This window comes from Beta vulgaris, chromosome 8 (genome assembly GCF_026745355.1).
Source record: "Beta vulgaris subsp. vulgaris cultivar EL10 chromosome 8, EL10.2, whole genome shotgun sequence".
NCBI lineage: Eukaryota > Viridiplantae > Streptophyta > Magnoliopsida > Caryophyllales > Amaranthaceae > Beta > Beta vulgaris.
In genome coordinates, this window is record NC_079209.1 from 11,321,241 (window position 1) to 11,341,415 (window position 20,175).

The 20,175-nt window shown below is 32.6% G+C and overlaps 1 long non-coding RNA gene across 1 annotated transcript; it reads right to left on the reverse strand.

Annotated features, from left to right (window-relative positions):
• Window positions 1-4,646: 4,646 nt before the first annotated feature.
• On the reverse strand, window positions 4,647-6,166 carry LOC125492400 (uncharacterized). The gene is made up of 3 exons (XR_007269013.2): window positions 5,695-6,166; window positions 5,476-5,559; window positions 4,647-5,055 (listed from the first exon to the last, which is right to left on the reverse strand). It is a non-coding gene; the product is annotated as an uncharacterized LOC125492400 (long non-coding RNA).
• Between the last annotated feature and the right edge of the window lie 14,009 nt (window positions 6,167-20,175).

Below are 20,175 nucleotides of genomic sequence, written 5' to 3' on the forward strand. Positions count from 1 at the left end.
TGCAAGTATTAAGAAACATATGTAGTAATAAAAAACGTATATAACCTTTGAAATGAAAACTGCGAACTAAACTACAAATCTGATATATAACATCGTTGTCTAATATTTCAAAATAAAATATAATAAGTTCTTATAATTGTATGGCATTAACATAATTACACAAATAGTTATATTTTTAACACTTGAAGTTTGAAGGTAATCACAACAAATGCCTTGTTGTTTAGGATGTGAGAAATTAAACTAAACTGAATTAAATTGAAGTAAATTGAATTGAACCGGAAGAAAGATGAACATGAGAAAGTGTGTGAACTAAATTGAATTGCGAGAGAACTGAACTAAACAGAAAATAAGTTCAAAAGAACAGGGTCAAACTATTGTATACATATTCTCTTATCTCTATTCATTCTTAAGGGTAAGCTATTTCTTTTTTTAAACCGGAAGGTTAAGCTATTTCCAAGGGTTTAGTTTTTATTATTATACAATTGCTTGTCACATTATGATGTTAATTTTTTCTCACTGGCCCGCCTAACAAATTATGAAAAGTAACAAATTGGGTCATTGCTTGGGACACTCATTAATACTGTTACTCAATGTTGTGTCAACAGAAGAAAAAAATACTTAAAAAATAACTTATATATCCTCCATTTTACTTTTTATGCAACATTTGTTTATTATAATTCACTCATTTAAAGACAAATGTTGCATCCAAAAAAACATAGATGGTATGAACATTATCTTTGTTATGTTGTTCACAAAATTGTACACATTTATGATTATGGCGTGTAATGTGCATGCACCAGCTATGCGTTATATGTAGTATACTAGTCTTGTATGCACGCGATGCGTGCGAAAATAAACAAAAGGGTCAATTACGTAATACTATATATGAAAATTTGTTGATAAAGTTCATTGTATATTTTTCTTCTATTTTTTGAAAACCAAAAAATCAAGGACGATGTAAATATTTTGTTAATTTGTATTTTATTACTTAGGGTATAAAAGGGTTTACCATTTTTGGTGTTCCCCTCCTCTTCCCTTATACTTCATAGAGATCCTATACTTTTATCAAAATAAATAGAACACAATTAATTTGAAAATTATTTTTACAAAGAGGGTATACTTTATGTTTGTTCGATAATCTAATCACACTTCCATATTTTTTCACTGTTGTGCAAATGGAATAAGATGCAACTTGAATTTTATTACGTCTTCATTCATCAAGTCTACTTTTAATTCAATTAATCCATTTTATTTGTCTGTGCAATAGGTTTGAAATTGTAATCAAGAGTTACTGCTGATACGAGAATTCTCATAGTTATTTCTGAAGATTTGACTTGGGAACTTATTTGAGGATCATGCATCAAAACATTATTTCCGTGTGATAACGTATCGGCTTATTATAATCCAATCATTCTTATTTGTTGAACCTAGCCAACAATCAACTGACCTTTCAAAGGTATAAATTATCAACTTACCAAATAAGGCACACAGTCCTCATAGAGTAGTGAAAATAATAATATAAGGGAACACATGATTCAATCATGATGCAACTGGCAAATATATTAATTCCTCCATGTGAATTAATAAATAAAGTTCTCAACCAACATACTTGCATCAATATTTCATACAAACATGATATTCATCTCGTAATTAAATCTCATACTTAACATGTTCGAACGCAGGCATAAAACATGTAAGATCCAATTATAATAGCAATCGTATATGAACTCATATAGTTCCTATACATGATACTACATGACTTTCCTTCATAAAATCATGATACTACATCAAACAACACATAGGTATGTACGTACATTGTGTAGACATATTGATAGGCCACTTTTAACAACTTTAGAAGTTGACTACAGAAAAATCTCCGCCTAAAACAACTAATATATAGAATTTATAATCGATACTCCCAATAAATTCCAGCAACTTCAAAATACTTTAAATTCTCTTTTAAAATATTCAAAAGTTATTTTTATAATTAAAACTTCAATTACTCATATTCCCTAGCATAGTAGTACTATACTAGTTATTAAAATCCATAAAACTCCATTGATAACAACCTTTCTAAAATTCCAGCAACTTATAATTTATTAAAACTCCCTTTAAATATATTTAACGTGCTACTATGATTTTCCAATCTTTGACACCCTAAAAATCCATGCTTTGATAATTAAAAATCCAATTTAAACATAATAATCAAATCTGAATTTTTATTCTTTCAATACATAATTTATATAATCGTAGATTCATCATTAAAACATTAAATTAAAGCTTCTAATCATAATTATTACTAAAACAAAACATAAAAACATAATCTTTAATCAAAACTTGAGGAAGAATAAAAGAAATCAAACCAACACAAGAAAGGAACCAAAGAAGCGGGCGCCAGACAAGGACCACGGCAGCGACGACAGCAGCAGTAGCCGGAAGGTCAGTGGTGGTGGTGGTGTTGTGGAGTGGTGGTCTTTCTTGGTGAAGAAGAAAGTGTTTCGTGAAGAAGAAGAAAGAAATAAAGAGGAAGAAAAATCACGTGAAGGAGAGGAGAAATAGTGGCCAACTATTATGAGTGAGGATAGAGAGAATTTTTTTTTTTTTTTTGTGTGGGTAAAATATTTGGGCTTAATGATATTTATAGGCAAGTTTTCCTCTTGAGCTTAGGAAAAGGCAATTGGTCCTAAGTAGGATAGAACAATGAATACTAGAATTTTTTGCACGCGATGCGTGCTTGAATTTTTCCGAATAGAAACTCAATTTTCTTCGACATAAGAGTCAAAATTTGAACATTAGACATACGAAGTATAATTGTTTTTAGTTGCAAAATTTGATTGGTTTAGTTTCTGTCACTTAAGTCTCTCACCATTGTTTTTGTTTTTTTTTTACTTTTCAAAGTTAAATTCTATGAATAAAATAGAATTTTTTTTGAATTTATTTATGATTTCTAATATTATGATTTTTTAGTTGATTTTTGAATTAAGTACAATACTTCATAAATTGTAAAGAAAGTTGACACTTTGATTTCAAGTAAATTTTTTCATAGGTTGTAGTTTGTAAGTGAATTTTTAAGTTTTTGTAAAGTTTCCTCATTTTAGTGATTTGCATAACGTAAATTATGCAATTTTATGATTTTAATTGACTTGTGAGTGATTATTATAATTATATTTTTATATTTTTATTTGAAGCCCCCTTTGATTTGTAAGTGAATTTGTAATTTAGAACGAGAAGGGGGTAAGATAGTCTCTTCATTCTGGGACACCATAGCTCCCCCTTCCCTTATATAATAGAGATATGTTGTACTTTAATTCTTGAATGATATTTTATAAAAACCTATTTACCTTGATAATAATTTATCGCTATTATATAATAGAAAAAAATACGTCCAAACATATGTAAAAGTTTCATTATATATAGGAAACACTATAAAAAAGTAAATAATTTTTTTATCATGACCCACCATTAATTGTGAATGGTTCTTGAGAATAGTGATATGTAAGTAATTTTTTGTAAATGTTTTTGTATGTAATGACGTTCTAAATTATTAGTTTTAGTTTGTATATTAATTTTAAGTTTTAATAAAGTTTCCTGATTATTTGAGTGATTTGCGTGATTTTTATAACGTGATTTTCTCAATTGTATGGGTGATTTGTAGAGTTTCTTCATTTAAGTGATTTGTGAGTGAGTGTTGTAAATTTATTTTTGGTATATTGATTTTGACATTCCTTTTGTAATTTAGAAAGAGAAGGGGGGCAAAATAGGCGTTTCAAAAGAGGACACCATTGCTCCCCCCTTCCCTTATATAATAGAGATGATTAATGAATAAACTCCTAATATTGCTAGAAGTTCCTTTTCCTAGTCCATTTAGTACTAGCCTTCATATGCACGCGATGCGTGCGTTAATTTCAAAATTTGTTATTCTATTAGATACTCCATTCGTACTTTATTTATGATTAAACTTAAATGCGAAAAATTCAACAGTTAGATGAATTTAGATATATTAATTCGCTAATGTAAAAAAATAAAAAGGTTGTGAGTTATTGTTAACATTATTTTTTTGTGAATGAATATTGAACATAAAGAACAAAAATAATGAGTCGGTTTAACTGAATTAAATAGTATCAAAGGTAGTGAATGTTCAGACTTTTCATGTGCACGTTATGTATGCCATCTTTTTTTATAAGGTACTAGTCTTATATGCACGCTATGCGTGCGAAGTCATTTTTGAAGTTAAATGATTGCATATTGACATCTAGCCTTATATGCACACTATGCGTGCCAAATCATTAATTGTATAAATATATCTAAAACCCTAAAATAATATGTATGGAAAGATATCATAAGGTTGTGTAAGGAAAAATATCTTCACATTCAACAATGTAATGACAAAGAAAGTAAATTAAATTGAGTATTATACCACTTAGGGTTTGTTCTGTTCAACTTATTTTGTCTTATCTTATAAGATCTTATTTGATTTTATCTTATCTTATCTTATAAGATAGTTTATTAAGTGTGTCTTTTATTTTATCTTATCTGATCTTATCTTATAAAATTTTATATAAGTTAAAATAAGTTGAACTGAACGGACCCTTAATAAAGTAAAGATATAAGAGCAGCTCCCTTTCTCTTGTTTTCCTCCATAAATACTCATGAAAACCCAAAAGCTCTCAGGGAAATACTCAATGCAGATTATAATAGCCCAAATCAAATGCATCCATCACAACATAAAACCAAACTCTCGTGAACTAAAAGAAAAAGAAAAGCTAATGCTAGTAATACTTGCATGCAACTGTAAGCAATAAATGAACTCTTAATCAAATTTGTGTAAATCTTTACATCTTAAAACTTAAATTTATATTAGCTCTAAACAAACCTTCAAATTTTGAAAGATCAGGTTTCGGTGTCGTTTGTAAAATAATTTTTGCCCGCAATCTTGCGATCTTTTAATTTGCTTTCTCCCACTCTTCTTATTTGCACCTCAAATTTGGTAATGGAAAATTGATGCTGGAAATCCAAAGTTCCATGTGGACGCCATTTCGTAGGAGTTACGCTCCACTAACAAAAGGAATTAAAGTTACAACAATAATTAGTAAATATAACTGAATGTAATAAAAAAATCGAGAAAATGCGAATTTGTAATTGATAAGTGACAAAATACAAATGTTAGTTTTTCCTTTTCTTCTAAAAAGTATATATACATGTAAGCTGAAACACTCTATGTACCTTAAATAACTTAGAACCGGTGACGTTTGGTTATAATTTCAAAGCTTTGGCCTTTCTCCAAACTTTTAGAAGAGGGGAAGAAGAAAAAGAACTAACTGCACTACTACCCTACTCCAATTTTTTATTTGAAGAACGTTATAGAGAGAGAATACAAATGAGAGAATACTTATTTTAAGAGAAATAATTGAAGGTAAAAGCATTTTTTATATATAGCCTTGAAAAAGTTAACAAAGAGCAATACTTTAGTATTACCTGACATCAAAATAGCAATGGCTAGAATAAAGGAGATCATTAGCAGCATGTACATCAACTGTGAGAATTTGGTGTTGTTCAGATCTACAAAATGCGGAGAGAACAAAACCCACAAAATAAACATAGCTGAAATACATAAAAATCAAACTCCCATTAAAGTAAGAAACAACAGTGTAAGTAATTTCAAACAATGTTTCACAAATCTATATGGAAATATACCTGCCGTATATCAATTGCATGTGAGAATTTTTGTTTTTGGTTACCTGCAATGGTTTATTTTTTTCTAATATTTGAGGTAGAGAATTAGTTTACATATTGTAAAAACAAACCTTCAAACTGAATGAAGTTTTCATCATAGCCATCTTCTTAGTTCTTCCACCAGACGAATCAATCACACCATCAATTGAGAAAGAGATATTAATAAAATCACCCAAAAATATTTAATCAATGATGCATTCATGCAATAAAATAGAGGGTTTTCAAATACAATCAACCCAACCTTTGGGGTTTTTCAGGGTAGGCAACTTTCTGCCCTTTATTCAAGAATTTGAGATGAAAATTTAAGTTGAGATTTTTAAGGGGGGAAGAGGAGAGAATTGTGAAGAACTTTACAGTTACAAAAAATAAAGGACCAAAATCATTTTTTTTTTTTTGGAGATAACTGCAAATTTTTTTTCCTGAAATTATGCAAACAACTGCAGTTAACCGTGGAGGTTTTATTTTAAAAAACAAACTGTGGGTATAGGCCAGTTTATTTATGCTAGCCAAGACACGGAGATGTGAAGCGGTTAATTTTTTTTCAACAGACGTGACATTCAAATGAGTCATAGTAGTATTTTTGTTTTATTTTTTTATTTCATTTTTAGTGTCTCTCTCATCTTCCCAGTGTAGAGTTAAAGGGCAAAATAAACCTCATTTTTGGTGTCCCCCTCCTCTTCCCTTATAGTATAGAGATAAATATTTTGTCCATTTAATTTTTGATTGAAGTATTTGATGCATATACCCTATTAAACTTGTTTTAAATGGCAAGTTGGAATGAGAATTTTTAAATGATTTGCTTTTGTAATTTTTTTCATTCTATTAATTAGATCATTAAGGGTATTTTAGTCACTTCAAAAGAGGACACCACACCTCCTCCCTTGACTTATACTAGCCTTCATATGCACGCGATGCGTGCGTTAATTTCAAAATTTGTTATTCTATTAGATACTCCATTCGTATTTTATTTATGATTAAACTTAAATGTGAAAAATTCAACAGTTAGATGAATTTAGATATATTAATTCGCTAATGTAAAAAAATAAAAAGGCTGTGAGTGATTGTTAACATTAATTTTTTGTGAATGAATATTGAACAGAAAGAACAAAAATAATGAGTTGGTTTAACTGGATTAAAGACTATCAAAGGTAGTGAATGTTCAGACTTTTCATGTGTACTTTATGTATGCCGCCATCTTTTTTTATAAGGTATAAATATTTTGTCCATTTAATTTTTGATTGAAGTATTTGATGCATATACCATTTTAAACTTGTTTTAAATGGCAAGTTGGAATGAGAATTTTGAAATGATTTGCTTTTGTAATTTTTTTCATTCCATTAATTAGATCATTAAGGATGTTTTAGTCACTTCAAAAAAGGACACCACACCTCCTCCCTTGGCTTATATAATAGAGACAGTCTGTTTTTTGTGCAACATGCCACACGGAAAGAAAACCGTGTGGCTGGCGCGTGACAGACAAACAACACAAAGGCAGCGCATTCTCTCTCCTATTATTCCTTCCCTGCCCCAATTCCTCTTCTCCTCTCTCTTTCCAATAGCCCAATTTCCACTTTTTCCCTCTCTCTTCGCCACTCTCTCTCATTCACTTCCATGGCTGCCCCTTCCAAACCTTCACCTCATGTCATCTTTTCTTCTTCCTTAATCTTTTTTCAATTCCTTGAAACTCCATTTTTGTCATTTTACCACCTCAAAAATCTATCTCCTCAAAATCATGAATTCTAGCTAGAGAATTTTCAATCGATAATTATCTTCAAATCGCACTTCAGCGCAATTTCGCACCTCAATTTCATCCTCACACGAAGCTCCTGCCATTATTTTCTCCCTGAAAGATGAAGCAGTTGGACTGAATTTGCATGGAGGAGAGAGAAAATGAATTTTAGTCCGTTTAATTTAAGCTCGCATAATAGTGAATAAATTGAAACTATCTTACTCTACAAACTTTGAATATTAAAACTTACAATATATCTTCTGAATCTTGTGTTTATGTAGAATCTTTTGAATCTTCATTTTCACCCGCCATTTTTACAACTCATTGTTGTCTCTCTTCTTCTTTCAGGTGTTTGTGAAAGTGGGTAATGTGTAATTGTAATGTAGAAGATTGGGGTTTTTATAGGAGAGGGATTCAAGTGTGAAAATATGCAAAAATGGTTGAAGGTGTATGATGAGAGAGAAAGATGGGTTTGAGTTCACGTTCTGTTTCTTTTGATGAAGAGAGAGGAGATTTGAGTTATTTTTTTATTTTTCATTAGTAAAAGTAACCCTTATAATTACAAAAGTAACCTCCAATTCAGTAAAAGTAACCTCTTATAATGACAAAAAGCAACTTTTAGTTTCAGTAATAGTAACCTCTTATAATTACAAAAAGTAACTCCTATTCACTGTAAAAGTTACCCTTTATAATTACAAAAGTAACCCCTTATAATTACAAAAGTAACCCCTTATAATTACAAAAAGTAACTTCTATTTACTGTAGAAGTAACCCCTTATAATTAAAAAGTAACCCTTAATTTCAATAAAAGTAACCCCTTATAATTGCAAAAGTAACACATACTTTTAGTAGAAATAACTCTTTAACATTACAAAAGTAACCCCTAGTTATAGTAGAAGTAACCCCTAGTTATAGTAAAAGTAATCCCCTTACAGTTACAAAAAGTAACTTATATTTTCAGTAAAAGTAAACCCTATTTACAGTAAAAGTAACCATTGTTTATAAAAAAAAGTAACATATACTTTCAGTAAAAGTAACCACTTAGCATTATAAAAACTAATCCCTAGTATCAGTAAAATAACCCCTTAGCATTCGATAAAGTAATCTCTAATTCACTAAAAATAACACCTTAGCATTGAAAAGCAACGCGTTTTACTTTATATGAATAAATGAGATTACTTTAAATATATAATGGGGATACTTTTTATGAACTAATTAATGGGTTACTTGTACCTTTCTTATTATTATGATTACTTTCTATAAATATTTTAAGCTATTATATAATAATTAGAGTTACTTTTGCGAACATACGAGGTTACTCGAACAAATAAATAAGGTTACTCAGACATGTAACTAAGGTTACTTTTATTAACTAATGAGGTTACTTTTATAAGTGCGTATTTTGAAAAATATATGAGGGTTACTTGTAGAATAAATGGGTTACTTGTATGATAAAATAAGGGTACAAATAATAATAGTTACTTAATATGAAGTAATGGGTTCCTCGTAAAAAATAACCTCTAGTTTCAGTAAAAGTAACCCCTTATAATTACAAAAATAACCATCTAGTTTCAATAAAAGTAACTCTCTAGTTATAGTAAAAAGTAACCTACACTTTCCGTAAAAGTAACTCCTATTTATAGTAAAAGTAACCCTTAGTTATAGTAAATGTAACCCCCATATAGTTACAAAAACTAACTTACACTTTTAGTAAAAGTAACATCTTATAGTTACAAAAAGTAACCCCTATTCACTGTAGAAGTAACCCTTTATAATTACAAAAGTAACCCCTTATAATTACAAAAGGTAACCTCTATTTACTGTAAAAGTAACCCCTAATTTCAATAAAAGTAACCCCTTATAATTACGAAAGTAGCACCTACTTTTGCGAACATATGAGGTTACTCGAACAAATAAATAAGGTTACTCAAACATGTAATTAGGGTTACATTTTTTAACTAATAAGGTTACTTTTATAATATAATGGGTCATTTGAAAAATATATAAGGGATACTTGTAGAATAAATGGGTTACTTGTATGATAAAATAAGGGTACAAATAATAATAGTTACTTATTATGAAGTAATGGGTTCCTCGTATCATAAAATAAGGTTACAAATAATAAGGGTTACACGTACATTTAAGTAGAGTTATCCAAAAACGGATTCACGCTTAAGCTTTTTTTAAAGGGGACACGAGCATTATTATAAGGCCTAGCTTGGACTTAAATTAGCTAGCCACGTCCTTATTTATCAATGTATTAATGGTAAAATTCTAGAGGAAATAAGAGGAGAGAGAAAATAGGAAAAAAAAGGGGGAAATAAGAGGAGAGAGAAAATGAGGCAATAAAATTAAAAAAAATGATAGACACGTCAAAGAGAAAAAAAAAAGAAAAAAGAAAGAGTTTTAAAAAAATGAGAGAAGGGGGGGCGTGCGTGAGAGAAGGAAAGGGGAATTAATGGTAAAATTCTAGAGGGGATAAGAGGAGAGAGAAAATAGGAAAAAAAATAGGGGAAATAAGAGGAGAGAGAAAATGAGGAAAAAATAGGAAAAATGAGATACACATCAAATAAAAAAAGAAGAAAAAAAAGAGTTCAAAAAAAAAAAAGAGAGAAAGAGGGGAGGGGGGGCACGTGCATGAAAGAAGGGGAGAGGGTAGTGAGAGGAAGGGAGGTGGCCACACCATTAGTTGAAGGTGTGGCCCGCCTCATATAAAAGTTTGTGTAATAGCGATAATAGAGATTTGGATTCTTCAAGCCCATTTAAAATCATTTTCTGTATCCAAAAAACATGCCTTAACCAAATATTTTAACTTCCTTAATTAAATCTTTGATATAATTCCTTTGACTTTAATAGTCAATCTTCTTAAATAAATAATTCATTTTAAACTAATTTATATTTAAATATAAATATATATACTAAAATTTATTTATAAAATTCATAAATTTACGGAGATTACAACTATCATATGTCACTTTTTTTTAAACCATCATATAACAAATATGACAACAATAAATATCTTCTCATTAACTTAAATCTTAGCCTTTTATTTACATATTGAGAAATGATAAGGAGAGGAAAAAAAAGTTTACTTTTTTACTTCTTCGCATAGGCAAAAAAAAGAATTACCTAGATAGTGGATTGCTTGTCCATTAGCCATTAATGATTTATTATTTCTCCTATGCATAGTAGATTGTTTTACCTTTAGCCTATACTTTTGAAATAAAATTCATATATACGAATAACTGTAAATTAAATATTTATTTTTTCGTTAGTTTTCCTAATAAATATTTGCACACTATGGTTTCAAAATTCAGCGTGTGACTGAAAGTCGTAAACCTTGAGGAATTCAACTTGACTTCAATTTACTTGGCTAATCCAATTTTACCGCAGCTGACCTCCTCGTTTAGCCATTTTTACAATGTTCCTTTCTAGAATTTTTTTCTCACTTAGATGAAGCTACACTCACCCATTTCTGGACTTCGTAAAATCTGGCATCTCACTCACTACAATCTCTTGTTCTTTCCAACTTATAAGCAAATAAAGTGGGCAATATAGTAATCTAGTAATATCTTCACTCAATGTGTAGATTCTAATAATATTTTTTTATAATTTTTATTAATACATAACTAAAGATATTGATACTCAAAGATAATGAAACATAACCCATGTGCTTAAACAATAAAATAAAAAATTATTTGTATAAGAATTTGCCAAAAAAGAGATATATTACAAATATTATGAAATATTCCAAAAAAGGATATATTGCAGTAATATTAAGAAACAGAGCTAGTATTGGAAAACGTATATATTCTTTGAAATGAAAACTGGGAACTTATCCAGGAGTGGCGTAAAGCACGTGCGACACGATGATATAAAATTTAGGGCTCCAAGTATTATTTTTATATCAATAGATATTAACTTATTACGTAAAAACCTTTCTTTTTATGTCAATAGATACTGGGGGTGTTTTTTAGAGAGAGTTTAGAGGTTTGGAGAGAGTTTAGAGTTTTGACCAGTAAAAACTCTAATTTGGGTGTTTGGTGAGAGAGAGGATTAAAGAGAGTTTTGTACCGAAAACTCTGATCAAAACTTCCTTTTTGAAAAAGCTGGGTAGAGGACCTTTTTCATGAGAATTTTGGAGAGAGAAAAAAAATGACTATTTTGTCCATATAATTAATACTAAATTTGTTTTAAAAAAAATATGTCCATAAATGTCATTTTACATGCTCTAAAAAGTACAAAATTCTAAACAATCAGCTAAGTGTTACCAAACACTTTTACACAACAATTATTTAAATCAACAGTCAAATCCTCTGAACAAAAAAGTAATCATCTAACCTCTAAACTCTAAACTCTAATCACCAAACAGGGCCACTAACTTATTAGTTAAAAACATTTCTCATAGTTGATATATAACTCATAACTCATAACTCATATATGCATATCTATCTTTTACTATAGAAATATGATTTGGAATCTGGTGTTAAATAGATCATATAACAACTCCTGATTATCTGATTATGGTTTTAAAACCCTTAAATTACTCGTAATTTGATCAACCAAGCAATAATTTTATAAACTATTGAATTTAAACTAAAGCTTGATGGGACTCTAACACTCGGATAATTCAAAACAATTTTTTTCTCAATTTGTAACTCAATGGCTTTTACTAATACTAATACTAATAATAAAATAAGTCATAGGGAGAATATGAATCCTCCTTAGGGGACTGGTAAAACTACGAGCTTGTTAGTTGTTAAAATAGATATTATAGGACAAGATCGTAACACATGGCTATTGATCCTATAAACTTGCTGATATCCAAAGCTAAAGAGACGACTTATTCAAAAGGTGCCTTTGATTTTACCTTACTGATATTGATGTGTCAATATTTTTTACTTTATAATGAAAAATTTATAACTTAAAACATTACTTTTAATGTATTAATAGAGGAACAATATCATCTTCATTGAACAAGGCCTCTCTGATAAGTAAACCTCCCCTAAACTTAACCAAAAATCCGATATAACATTATTGTTTAATATTTTAAAATAAAATTTGGTAAGTTCTTATTGTTGTATCTCATTAAAAGACTTACACAAGTAGTTAGATATTTCACACTTTTAAGTTTTATGTTAACGACAATAGGTATTGTATACATGTTCTCTCATCTCAATTAATTGTAAAAGATTAAGCTATTGATAAGGGCTTCATTTTTATTATTATATAATTACTTGTCATGTTGCGACGTCAATTTCTCCTCACTAGACTAGTAAATTATGAAAAATAACAACTTGGGAATTACCCCGAATACTTGTTAATACTGTTATTCAGTGTTGTGTCAAATCGAAAAAAAAAAGATTGGAAACATGGCATATATTACATCCATTTTACTTTTTATGCAACATTTTGTTAATCTTAATCCACTCATCAAAATGCAAAAATGTTGCATCCAAAAAAACATATATGATGGAGTGTTTAGCTTATACACATTGAGTATTTTTGACTATTTGAGAGGTGGTATTAACATCTAGCTTTGTTAGGTTGTTCACAAAGTTGCACACGTTTCTGATTATGGTGCGTACTGCGTAATATGCACACACCATGTATTTGTTAACAATGACATGTGTAGTATATTGTATACTTTTATCAAAATTAATAGAATACAATTAGTTTGAAAGGGAATTTATACAAAGAGATTATACTTTATATATATTTATCTATTCCTTGATAATTTATCCACACTTTCATTATTTTCCAGTTTTCATTATGTTGTGCAAAATGAAATGAGATGTAGCTTGAATTTTCTTACATCTTTATTCAACTAGTTTATTTTTAATTCAACTGATTTATATTTGTCTGTGCAATAAGTTTAAAATTGTCATCAAGAGTTAGTGATGATGGGATAGTTCTCATAGTTTTTTTTTAAAAGTTCAACTTGGGAACTTAATGTGTGTTTCAAGACTCGAAGTCATGACCTTGTATTTGATTATGCTAATGCACTAACCAACTACACTACAATAGTCATGTTGATTTTTGTGAGGGAAAAAATCATTTAAAGACAATAGAATATTTCTATTTTTGAAGATTTCAAATGCACGTTAGTAAATAATATGGGGATTATCGTCCGGAACAAAAGCTAGTTTTGTTCTATCATGCCACTTATTACCGCTAATAAATATCTTTTCATTAACTTAAATATTAACTCATACATAATAGTGAGACATGACAAAGGGTGATGGAGGTTTTTTTTTTTTTTTGGGTAGGATAGTAACAATAATATTAAGTCTGCTCTTTTCTTGCCCTTAAGGCAAGAGAATGAGCTTTTTTTTTTTTGTTTCTACTAATTACTAACATTACTTAAATCTAATTCTTATCCCTAATCGAAGTCTTAATAGCCAAACTGGCTTTATTTGGGTTTCTCATCGATTTTACAAGCTCTTCACAGTCCGTCCAAATCTCGAAACTTTTGATGTTGACTATCTCCATTTGTTTCAAGCTTAGTCTTAAAGCCTCAACTTCTGCTTGTAGAGGTGAGCTGGCGTAGCTGCTACCACCTCCTTTCCTTACCTCGACGTTGTTTTGATTAAGGCTCCACCCATATGTCGCTATCCAAGAGACCTCTTTTCTTTGACCTGATTTCTTCCAAGCTCCATCAATTTCTAAGATTGGAAGATTTTTCTCGTCCCTCCAATATTTCACAAACTGTGTTTTACTGTCAGCATTATGAACGCAAGAATTATATGTCTTATTTTCCTTTGGCATCTTATCCAGTATAAAAGTTTTGCCCCACCTCTTTCTCCACATTTTAATCATCTTCATTACGTTTTGCGGGTGCCACTCAACCTCTTTGTTAAACACTAGCGAGTTCCTAGATAGCCAAGTACTCCAGATGATGGTCGTGAATTCTGCCAATGTTTCTTGCGCGTTACATTCCAAGTTCATAATATACCAAATCCAATCCCTTGACCATCTGTTTACTGAGCTTGGGGTATTCTCATTGATTGTAATTTCCAGTTTTGGAGCTTTCCACACACGCATTGCAATTTCACAGTTTTTGAATAGATGAGTATCAGATTCTTCACCTTCTCTACACAGAGGGCAAGTTATCTCTCTTAGGATCTTTCGCTTCCTAAGGTTAACTCTAGTGGCTAGAGCGCCATGATATAGCTTCCAATAGAAAAATTTCCATTTTGGCCAAATTTTTTGCTTCCAGAATGTTGAATATTCTTCACCTTCTTTGTTTTCTTATTTGCATACCCAGTACCTTGATTTTACTTCGTAATTTCCATGCGAGGTCTGTAACCATAGCAGTTGGTCTTATGTACCTATCTCCGATAAGTGAATGGCTAGTATGTCTTTTGCCACCTTTTTATCAAACTACTTCTGCAGAATAGCTTCGTCCCAATCTCCTGCTGGTTTTATGAGGTCTGTTACCCATTTAGGTCTATTAGTGTTTTGATGATCCTCACCAATTTTGAATCGCAGTGACTCTTACTGCTTGTCAAGATTTCTTCTAGAATATTTGTGTTTTTCCCATATCTAATTATTTTACCTACTCCCTTCCCCATTTCGAGCACACTCTTCATGACACTTCTACCTCCCCAGGAGCAAGAAGAGGGAAAACTAACTTTCCTACTCTTATAGAACCAATTTGAAGATTACTTACCTTCAAACACTTTGCTCACAATCAGAGTAGGGTTGGTTTCCATTCTCCAACCTTGTTTAAAGAGTAATGCAGAATTGAGATTTTGGAGATTCCTTAGCCCTAACCCCCCTTGCGTTTTGTGTTGTTCTAATAGGGTCGACTTCCTCTAGTAGATTGATTTTTTTGGTAATTGGAGGCCCACCAGAATTTTAAGAGCTTTGAGGAAATACTTTGGAGTATTTTTTTTGGTATACTGAAAGTGGCCAGGATGTGAGAGGCATAAGCTATTAGGATGCTATTTATAAGTAGCAGTTTACCAGCTTAATTTATGCTCTTGAATTTCCATGAAGAGATAGTTGTTGGCACTTTATTATCGAGATTTTGAAATACGTTCAAACTTCTTCCATCTACATCCATTGGGCACCCCAAATATGATCCTAATTTCTCTTTATTCTGCATTTCCAGCCTCTTACTCAACAGTCTAATGAATTTGGGTGGAGTTTTTTTGCTGAACACTATGAAAGATTTATTAGAATTCACCATTTCTCCTGAGCATAAGCATAATTTATCCTATATTTTCCTAAGAGTCCAACAGTTGTCCATTGTGCCTTTTATAAAGAACAACGCATCATCCGCAAAAGGATAGGAGTTAGCTCAAGTGGGTAGAGCGCTCCCCTTTGGCCTCTGAGGTCAGGGGTTTGATCCTTACCCCCAACATTATGTTGGGGTATTTTCTTAGCATGCTATGCATGCCTTACCAGCCAACGTGTTGGTGTTTCCTACAGGCTAGTAGCCTTATAGGGGTTAGCCCTTGGGCTGACTTAATTTCATAATAAAAAAAAATGCATCATCTGCAAAGAATAAGTGATTGAGAGCTGGAGAGTTTCTTCCAATTTTCATGCCTTTGATGCTCCCATCTGCTTGTTTCTTTAACAGTTGACGAGATAAGGTTTCCATACACAAGATAAAAATGTAAGGAGATAGGGGATCTCCTTGTCTGAACCCAACTTTTGGAATTATTTTCCTCGTAGCTTCTCCATTGACTAACACTGAGTATGATACTAAAGATATGTATTGCATATATAATGATATGTCTCCATACTTCTGGAAGACCAATTTTTTTAAGAACTTTTTCCACAAAATCCCAGCTAATCTTATCATACGCTTTATTGAGGTCGAGGTTTAGTATAAATTCGAACCTGGCATCTTTCCTCTTTTTCCTTTTCAGATAAGAAAGCATCTCGCGAGCTAATAGGCAATTGTCGTTTATGGATCTTTCAGGAATGAAAGTACTTTGGAAGTCCCCAATGATGTCTTTCATGATGGGTTGTAATCTTCTTACTAAACACTTGGAGATCACTTTATAAGAGGTATTGCATAAGATGATAGGTCTAAATTGACTTACTTGTTCAGGGCGCTCTGTTTTCGGAATCAATGTGATAAAAGTCTGATTTGTTTCTTTGAGCAGATATTTACCTTTGAGGAAATTTAGGGTGGCAGTTGTGACATCTTCCCCTATGATATCCCATTTTTTGGTAGAAGACCGGGTGGATGCCATCCGGTCCAAGTGATTTCAGGGGCTTCATAGAAAAAAGAGCAATACGAACTTCTTCAGCTGTGAAGGGTTGATTTAGGCAGTCCACTTATGTTGGGTTTAACTCTTGCATTTCCATCATCCAATCTTGGATGTCTATATCATTTACATTTGAGATTGGGCCCGCAAATAGGTTTGTGAAGTAGTTAACAAATTGGCTTTTAATGGCATTTGGGTTAGATAGCCATTTTCCATCTGGGCCTTTAATTGCTTTTATTTCATTTCTCGCTTGTCGGGCCTTGGCACATTTGAAGAAAAAGGAAGTGGGCTTGTCACCTAGTCCATCCCATTTTGTTCTAGCCCTTTGTTTCCAAAATTCCAGTTTAATATCCGTTCTGGCCCAAATTTGTTTTCTTAGGTCATGTTCGTTCCTTTTCGCTTCTTGGTCATTCATTGCTGACTGGGCTTCTAAGAGTTCTAATTTTATGTTTCCCCAATTGATACCATTGTCTTTTTTGAAACCCAAGCACCAAGTCTTGCATTCCATGCATCTTGATTTTGTTTAGCTTTCTTTGGATAATGAAGAGGTTTGAACCATGGATGTTTTCCTGCCATACAACCTCTATCTTCTCATGGAGTTTGCTAAAATCCAAACACCGAATTCCCAGTTTATACGACCTATTTTTTTTCTTTGTTTCTTTGGGTGACAATCTAGGATTATTGGACTATGATCTGAGATGAAAATTGGGAAATTTATAACTATGGCTTCAAGAGATGATAATCTCCATTCATCATTGCTATAAGCCCTATCCAGTCTTTCAAATATTATATCGTCATTTTTCCTGTTGTTCGTCCAAGTGAAAGGAACCCCATGATGAGGTATTTCAAAGATATTACAATCCAATTTCCAGTTTACAATTTTTTTCCCCTTGGATGAACTTTTGCCCCTCTGGTTTTTTGTGAATGTAACTCAACCTTATTGAAATCTCCCAGGATCATCATTTTCCCCGGATGAGCCCAGATAATTGCTCGAATAGTTTTCCAAACTTTCTGTCTATCCCCTAGATTAGGGGCCCCATAGACACAAAACAATATAGAAAACTATATTGCATTCATCTTTTAGTGAGCAACATACGTAGTTTTTTGATACAAACAAGATTGTGACATCTAGATTTGAACCCCAGCACAAAAATAGACCTTCAGAAAGGTCATTAGAGTCACAACCTGAAAATTTACCTAGACCAAGACTAATAGCTAGGTGTTCTAACTCGGATACATTACATTTAGTTTCAGCTAAAAAGAGAAAATCTAAAGCTTCACTACCAACCAACCATTTGAGAAAAGGGACTGAAGGGGTGTTGGCAGATTTAAGACCCATACAGTTCTAAGCTCCAGTTTTCATATCTGGTTGGGTGGCTGGTCTGGGTCTGCCACCGTACCCTCGGTTGTCGAGTTGGAGTCATAGTTCACTTGGCTTAGTTCATCCTCACTCAGCTCATATTTGAGGATATTTTCCCTTTGCATTTTTTCTGGATCTTGCATCTCTTCATAGTTTGGTTGCCATAATCAGATGATTCCATCACTGTTTCTTCTGAGTGAACTGCTGAGCTATCGCTTCTTCTTTTATTTGGCTTGTTCTGGTCCTGTGGAGTTGAAAACTTTCCCCAGAGGTTGATTGCCCAGTCTCAAAGTTTTCGTGAATTTTTCCTTGCTTCAGTGCGCGCCCTTCTTTCCTTCTTGATTTTTTCTTTCATTTTCTTCTTCCCTTTCAACCCGTAGTCTTCTATTTTGTTACACGAAGTCCCATCCGAGTTTGAAGAATTATGGTCCAACCCATTTAAATTCATATTGACTAGTTCCATTCCAAGTTCAGAATCTGCTGAGTAATAGTTCTCGTCCAAATTCACAGTTGGGCTTACATTAGGCCTAACTGACTCTGTTTCAGAATTGGATAAGCTTTCTAATTCTGGGATTTTGATGGAACTTGGCCCAGAACATCTAACCCACAGGGTTCAATGCTTTCTTTTCCTTTAGAAGGTAGAGGTGTGATTTTGGCATTATCGCCTTCAGCCGAGATGATATGGGTTAATGGTTGGTTTTGGGCCAATTTAATTGGGTTGGCTAGAGGGAGTAAGACAAGATGAGTTGAGACTGATGGGGGTGTTGGGAAGCAAAGGATTCAGTTGACTCATCACTGGAGCCCATACTTTCATCATGATGGTCCGAAAGGCTCATGTTAAAAAGGCTTGAGAGGTTTGGAAGGTTAGGCCCAGTAAGAATGGGCCTTTGAGCTTTTGGAATAAGTGGATCTTGAAGAGGGTTTGCTGGAATAATAAGGCGATCTGTACTCAGAATGGCGATCCACTCTCCCCTATCAATACGGATGGCCACCTCAGCAATTTCACTTTCCATGATGGTGAAAGACCACCAACTCTTTTCTTCAAAAGGTAAAACAAGAGGGAGGCGGTAAGTTTGAATGGAATTATTGAACTAGTAGTTCGAAAATGGGATGGTGCACTGGTTTATATCATAGGGGTCAGGGGAATAGGAGGGGCGAAGGTCCTAGTTCTAAATCTGTTCAGGTAATGATGAGAAGGGCAGTAAACGTACTGTCCATACTTTGAAACGGGGAGAAGGAGAGATTTCATGTAGTTCCGCATTAAATTCACTGGGGGATTATCAGAGAGGAATGAAGAGAAGGTAGAGGGATTCTTAGTTAAGTGGTAAATGTACCAGGAGATTGGAGGGTTTCCCCATTTATGGCAAATATTTCCAACCACTAAACTGCACCCTAGTCTAGGTTTCTTGAGCCTCACAACTTTTCTATTAGGGATATAAATGCATGTTGAACAAAGACTAGAACATATATCTTTGACATTATGAACAGTAGAAGGACTTAGATGCAGTTCTCGAGATTTACGTAACTTTGGTTGTCGTTCTTGGAATAGTGATTCCGGTCGTAATTTCCGTTTTCTTCCAAGCTCACCAGATGATCGTGAGTTTTGGTTAGACGCCATTTCCCTGCAATCTCAGTGCCCTCTATTTTCCCGATAGTTACTTTTTTCGGCAGGTGCTTTCTGGGAGCATTCTCCTTTCTCCCTTTGAGTTCCAGAGAGGATGGTTGGTTGGGGAAATTTTCTTCTTTTCCAGATAGGTTTATTATGTGGCGAGAAATCTTCTGAGGATGAGGAAGATTCAACTTGGAATTTTCTTTTTTTTCGAACAAGGACTGGGTTTGGGTTGCACCGGGGGGTTCGGGGAATCTGGGGAATGAGTTGAGGATGAAGCGGAGTTAAATTCTGAGAAAGGGATGTCATTTGAGGGGTAGGAAGTTAGTTCAAATCTTGAGGTTCTAAGAATCTCAAGGTTCCTTGAACCAATAATTTTGTTTGTGTAGCAAGGGGAAATGGGATGTTCTACCATTAGATTGTTTAAGTCTCGACAAATGCCTGCCATGCGATTGCCAAAAGCTCTCTGGGAAGCTTCCAGGGATGATTTGCAATTGGTCACTTTATGCCCTATAATGCC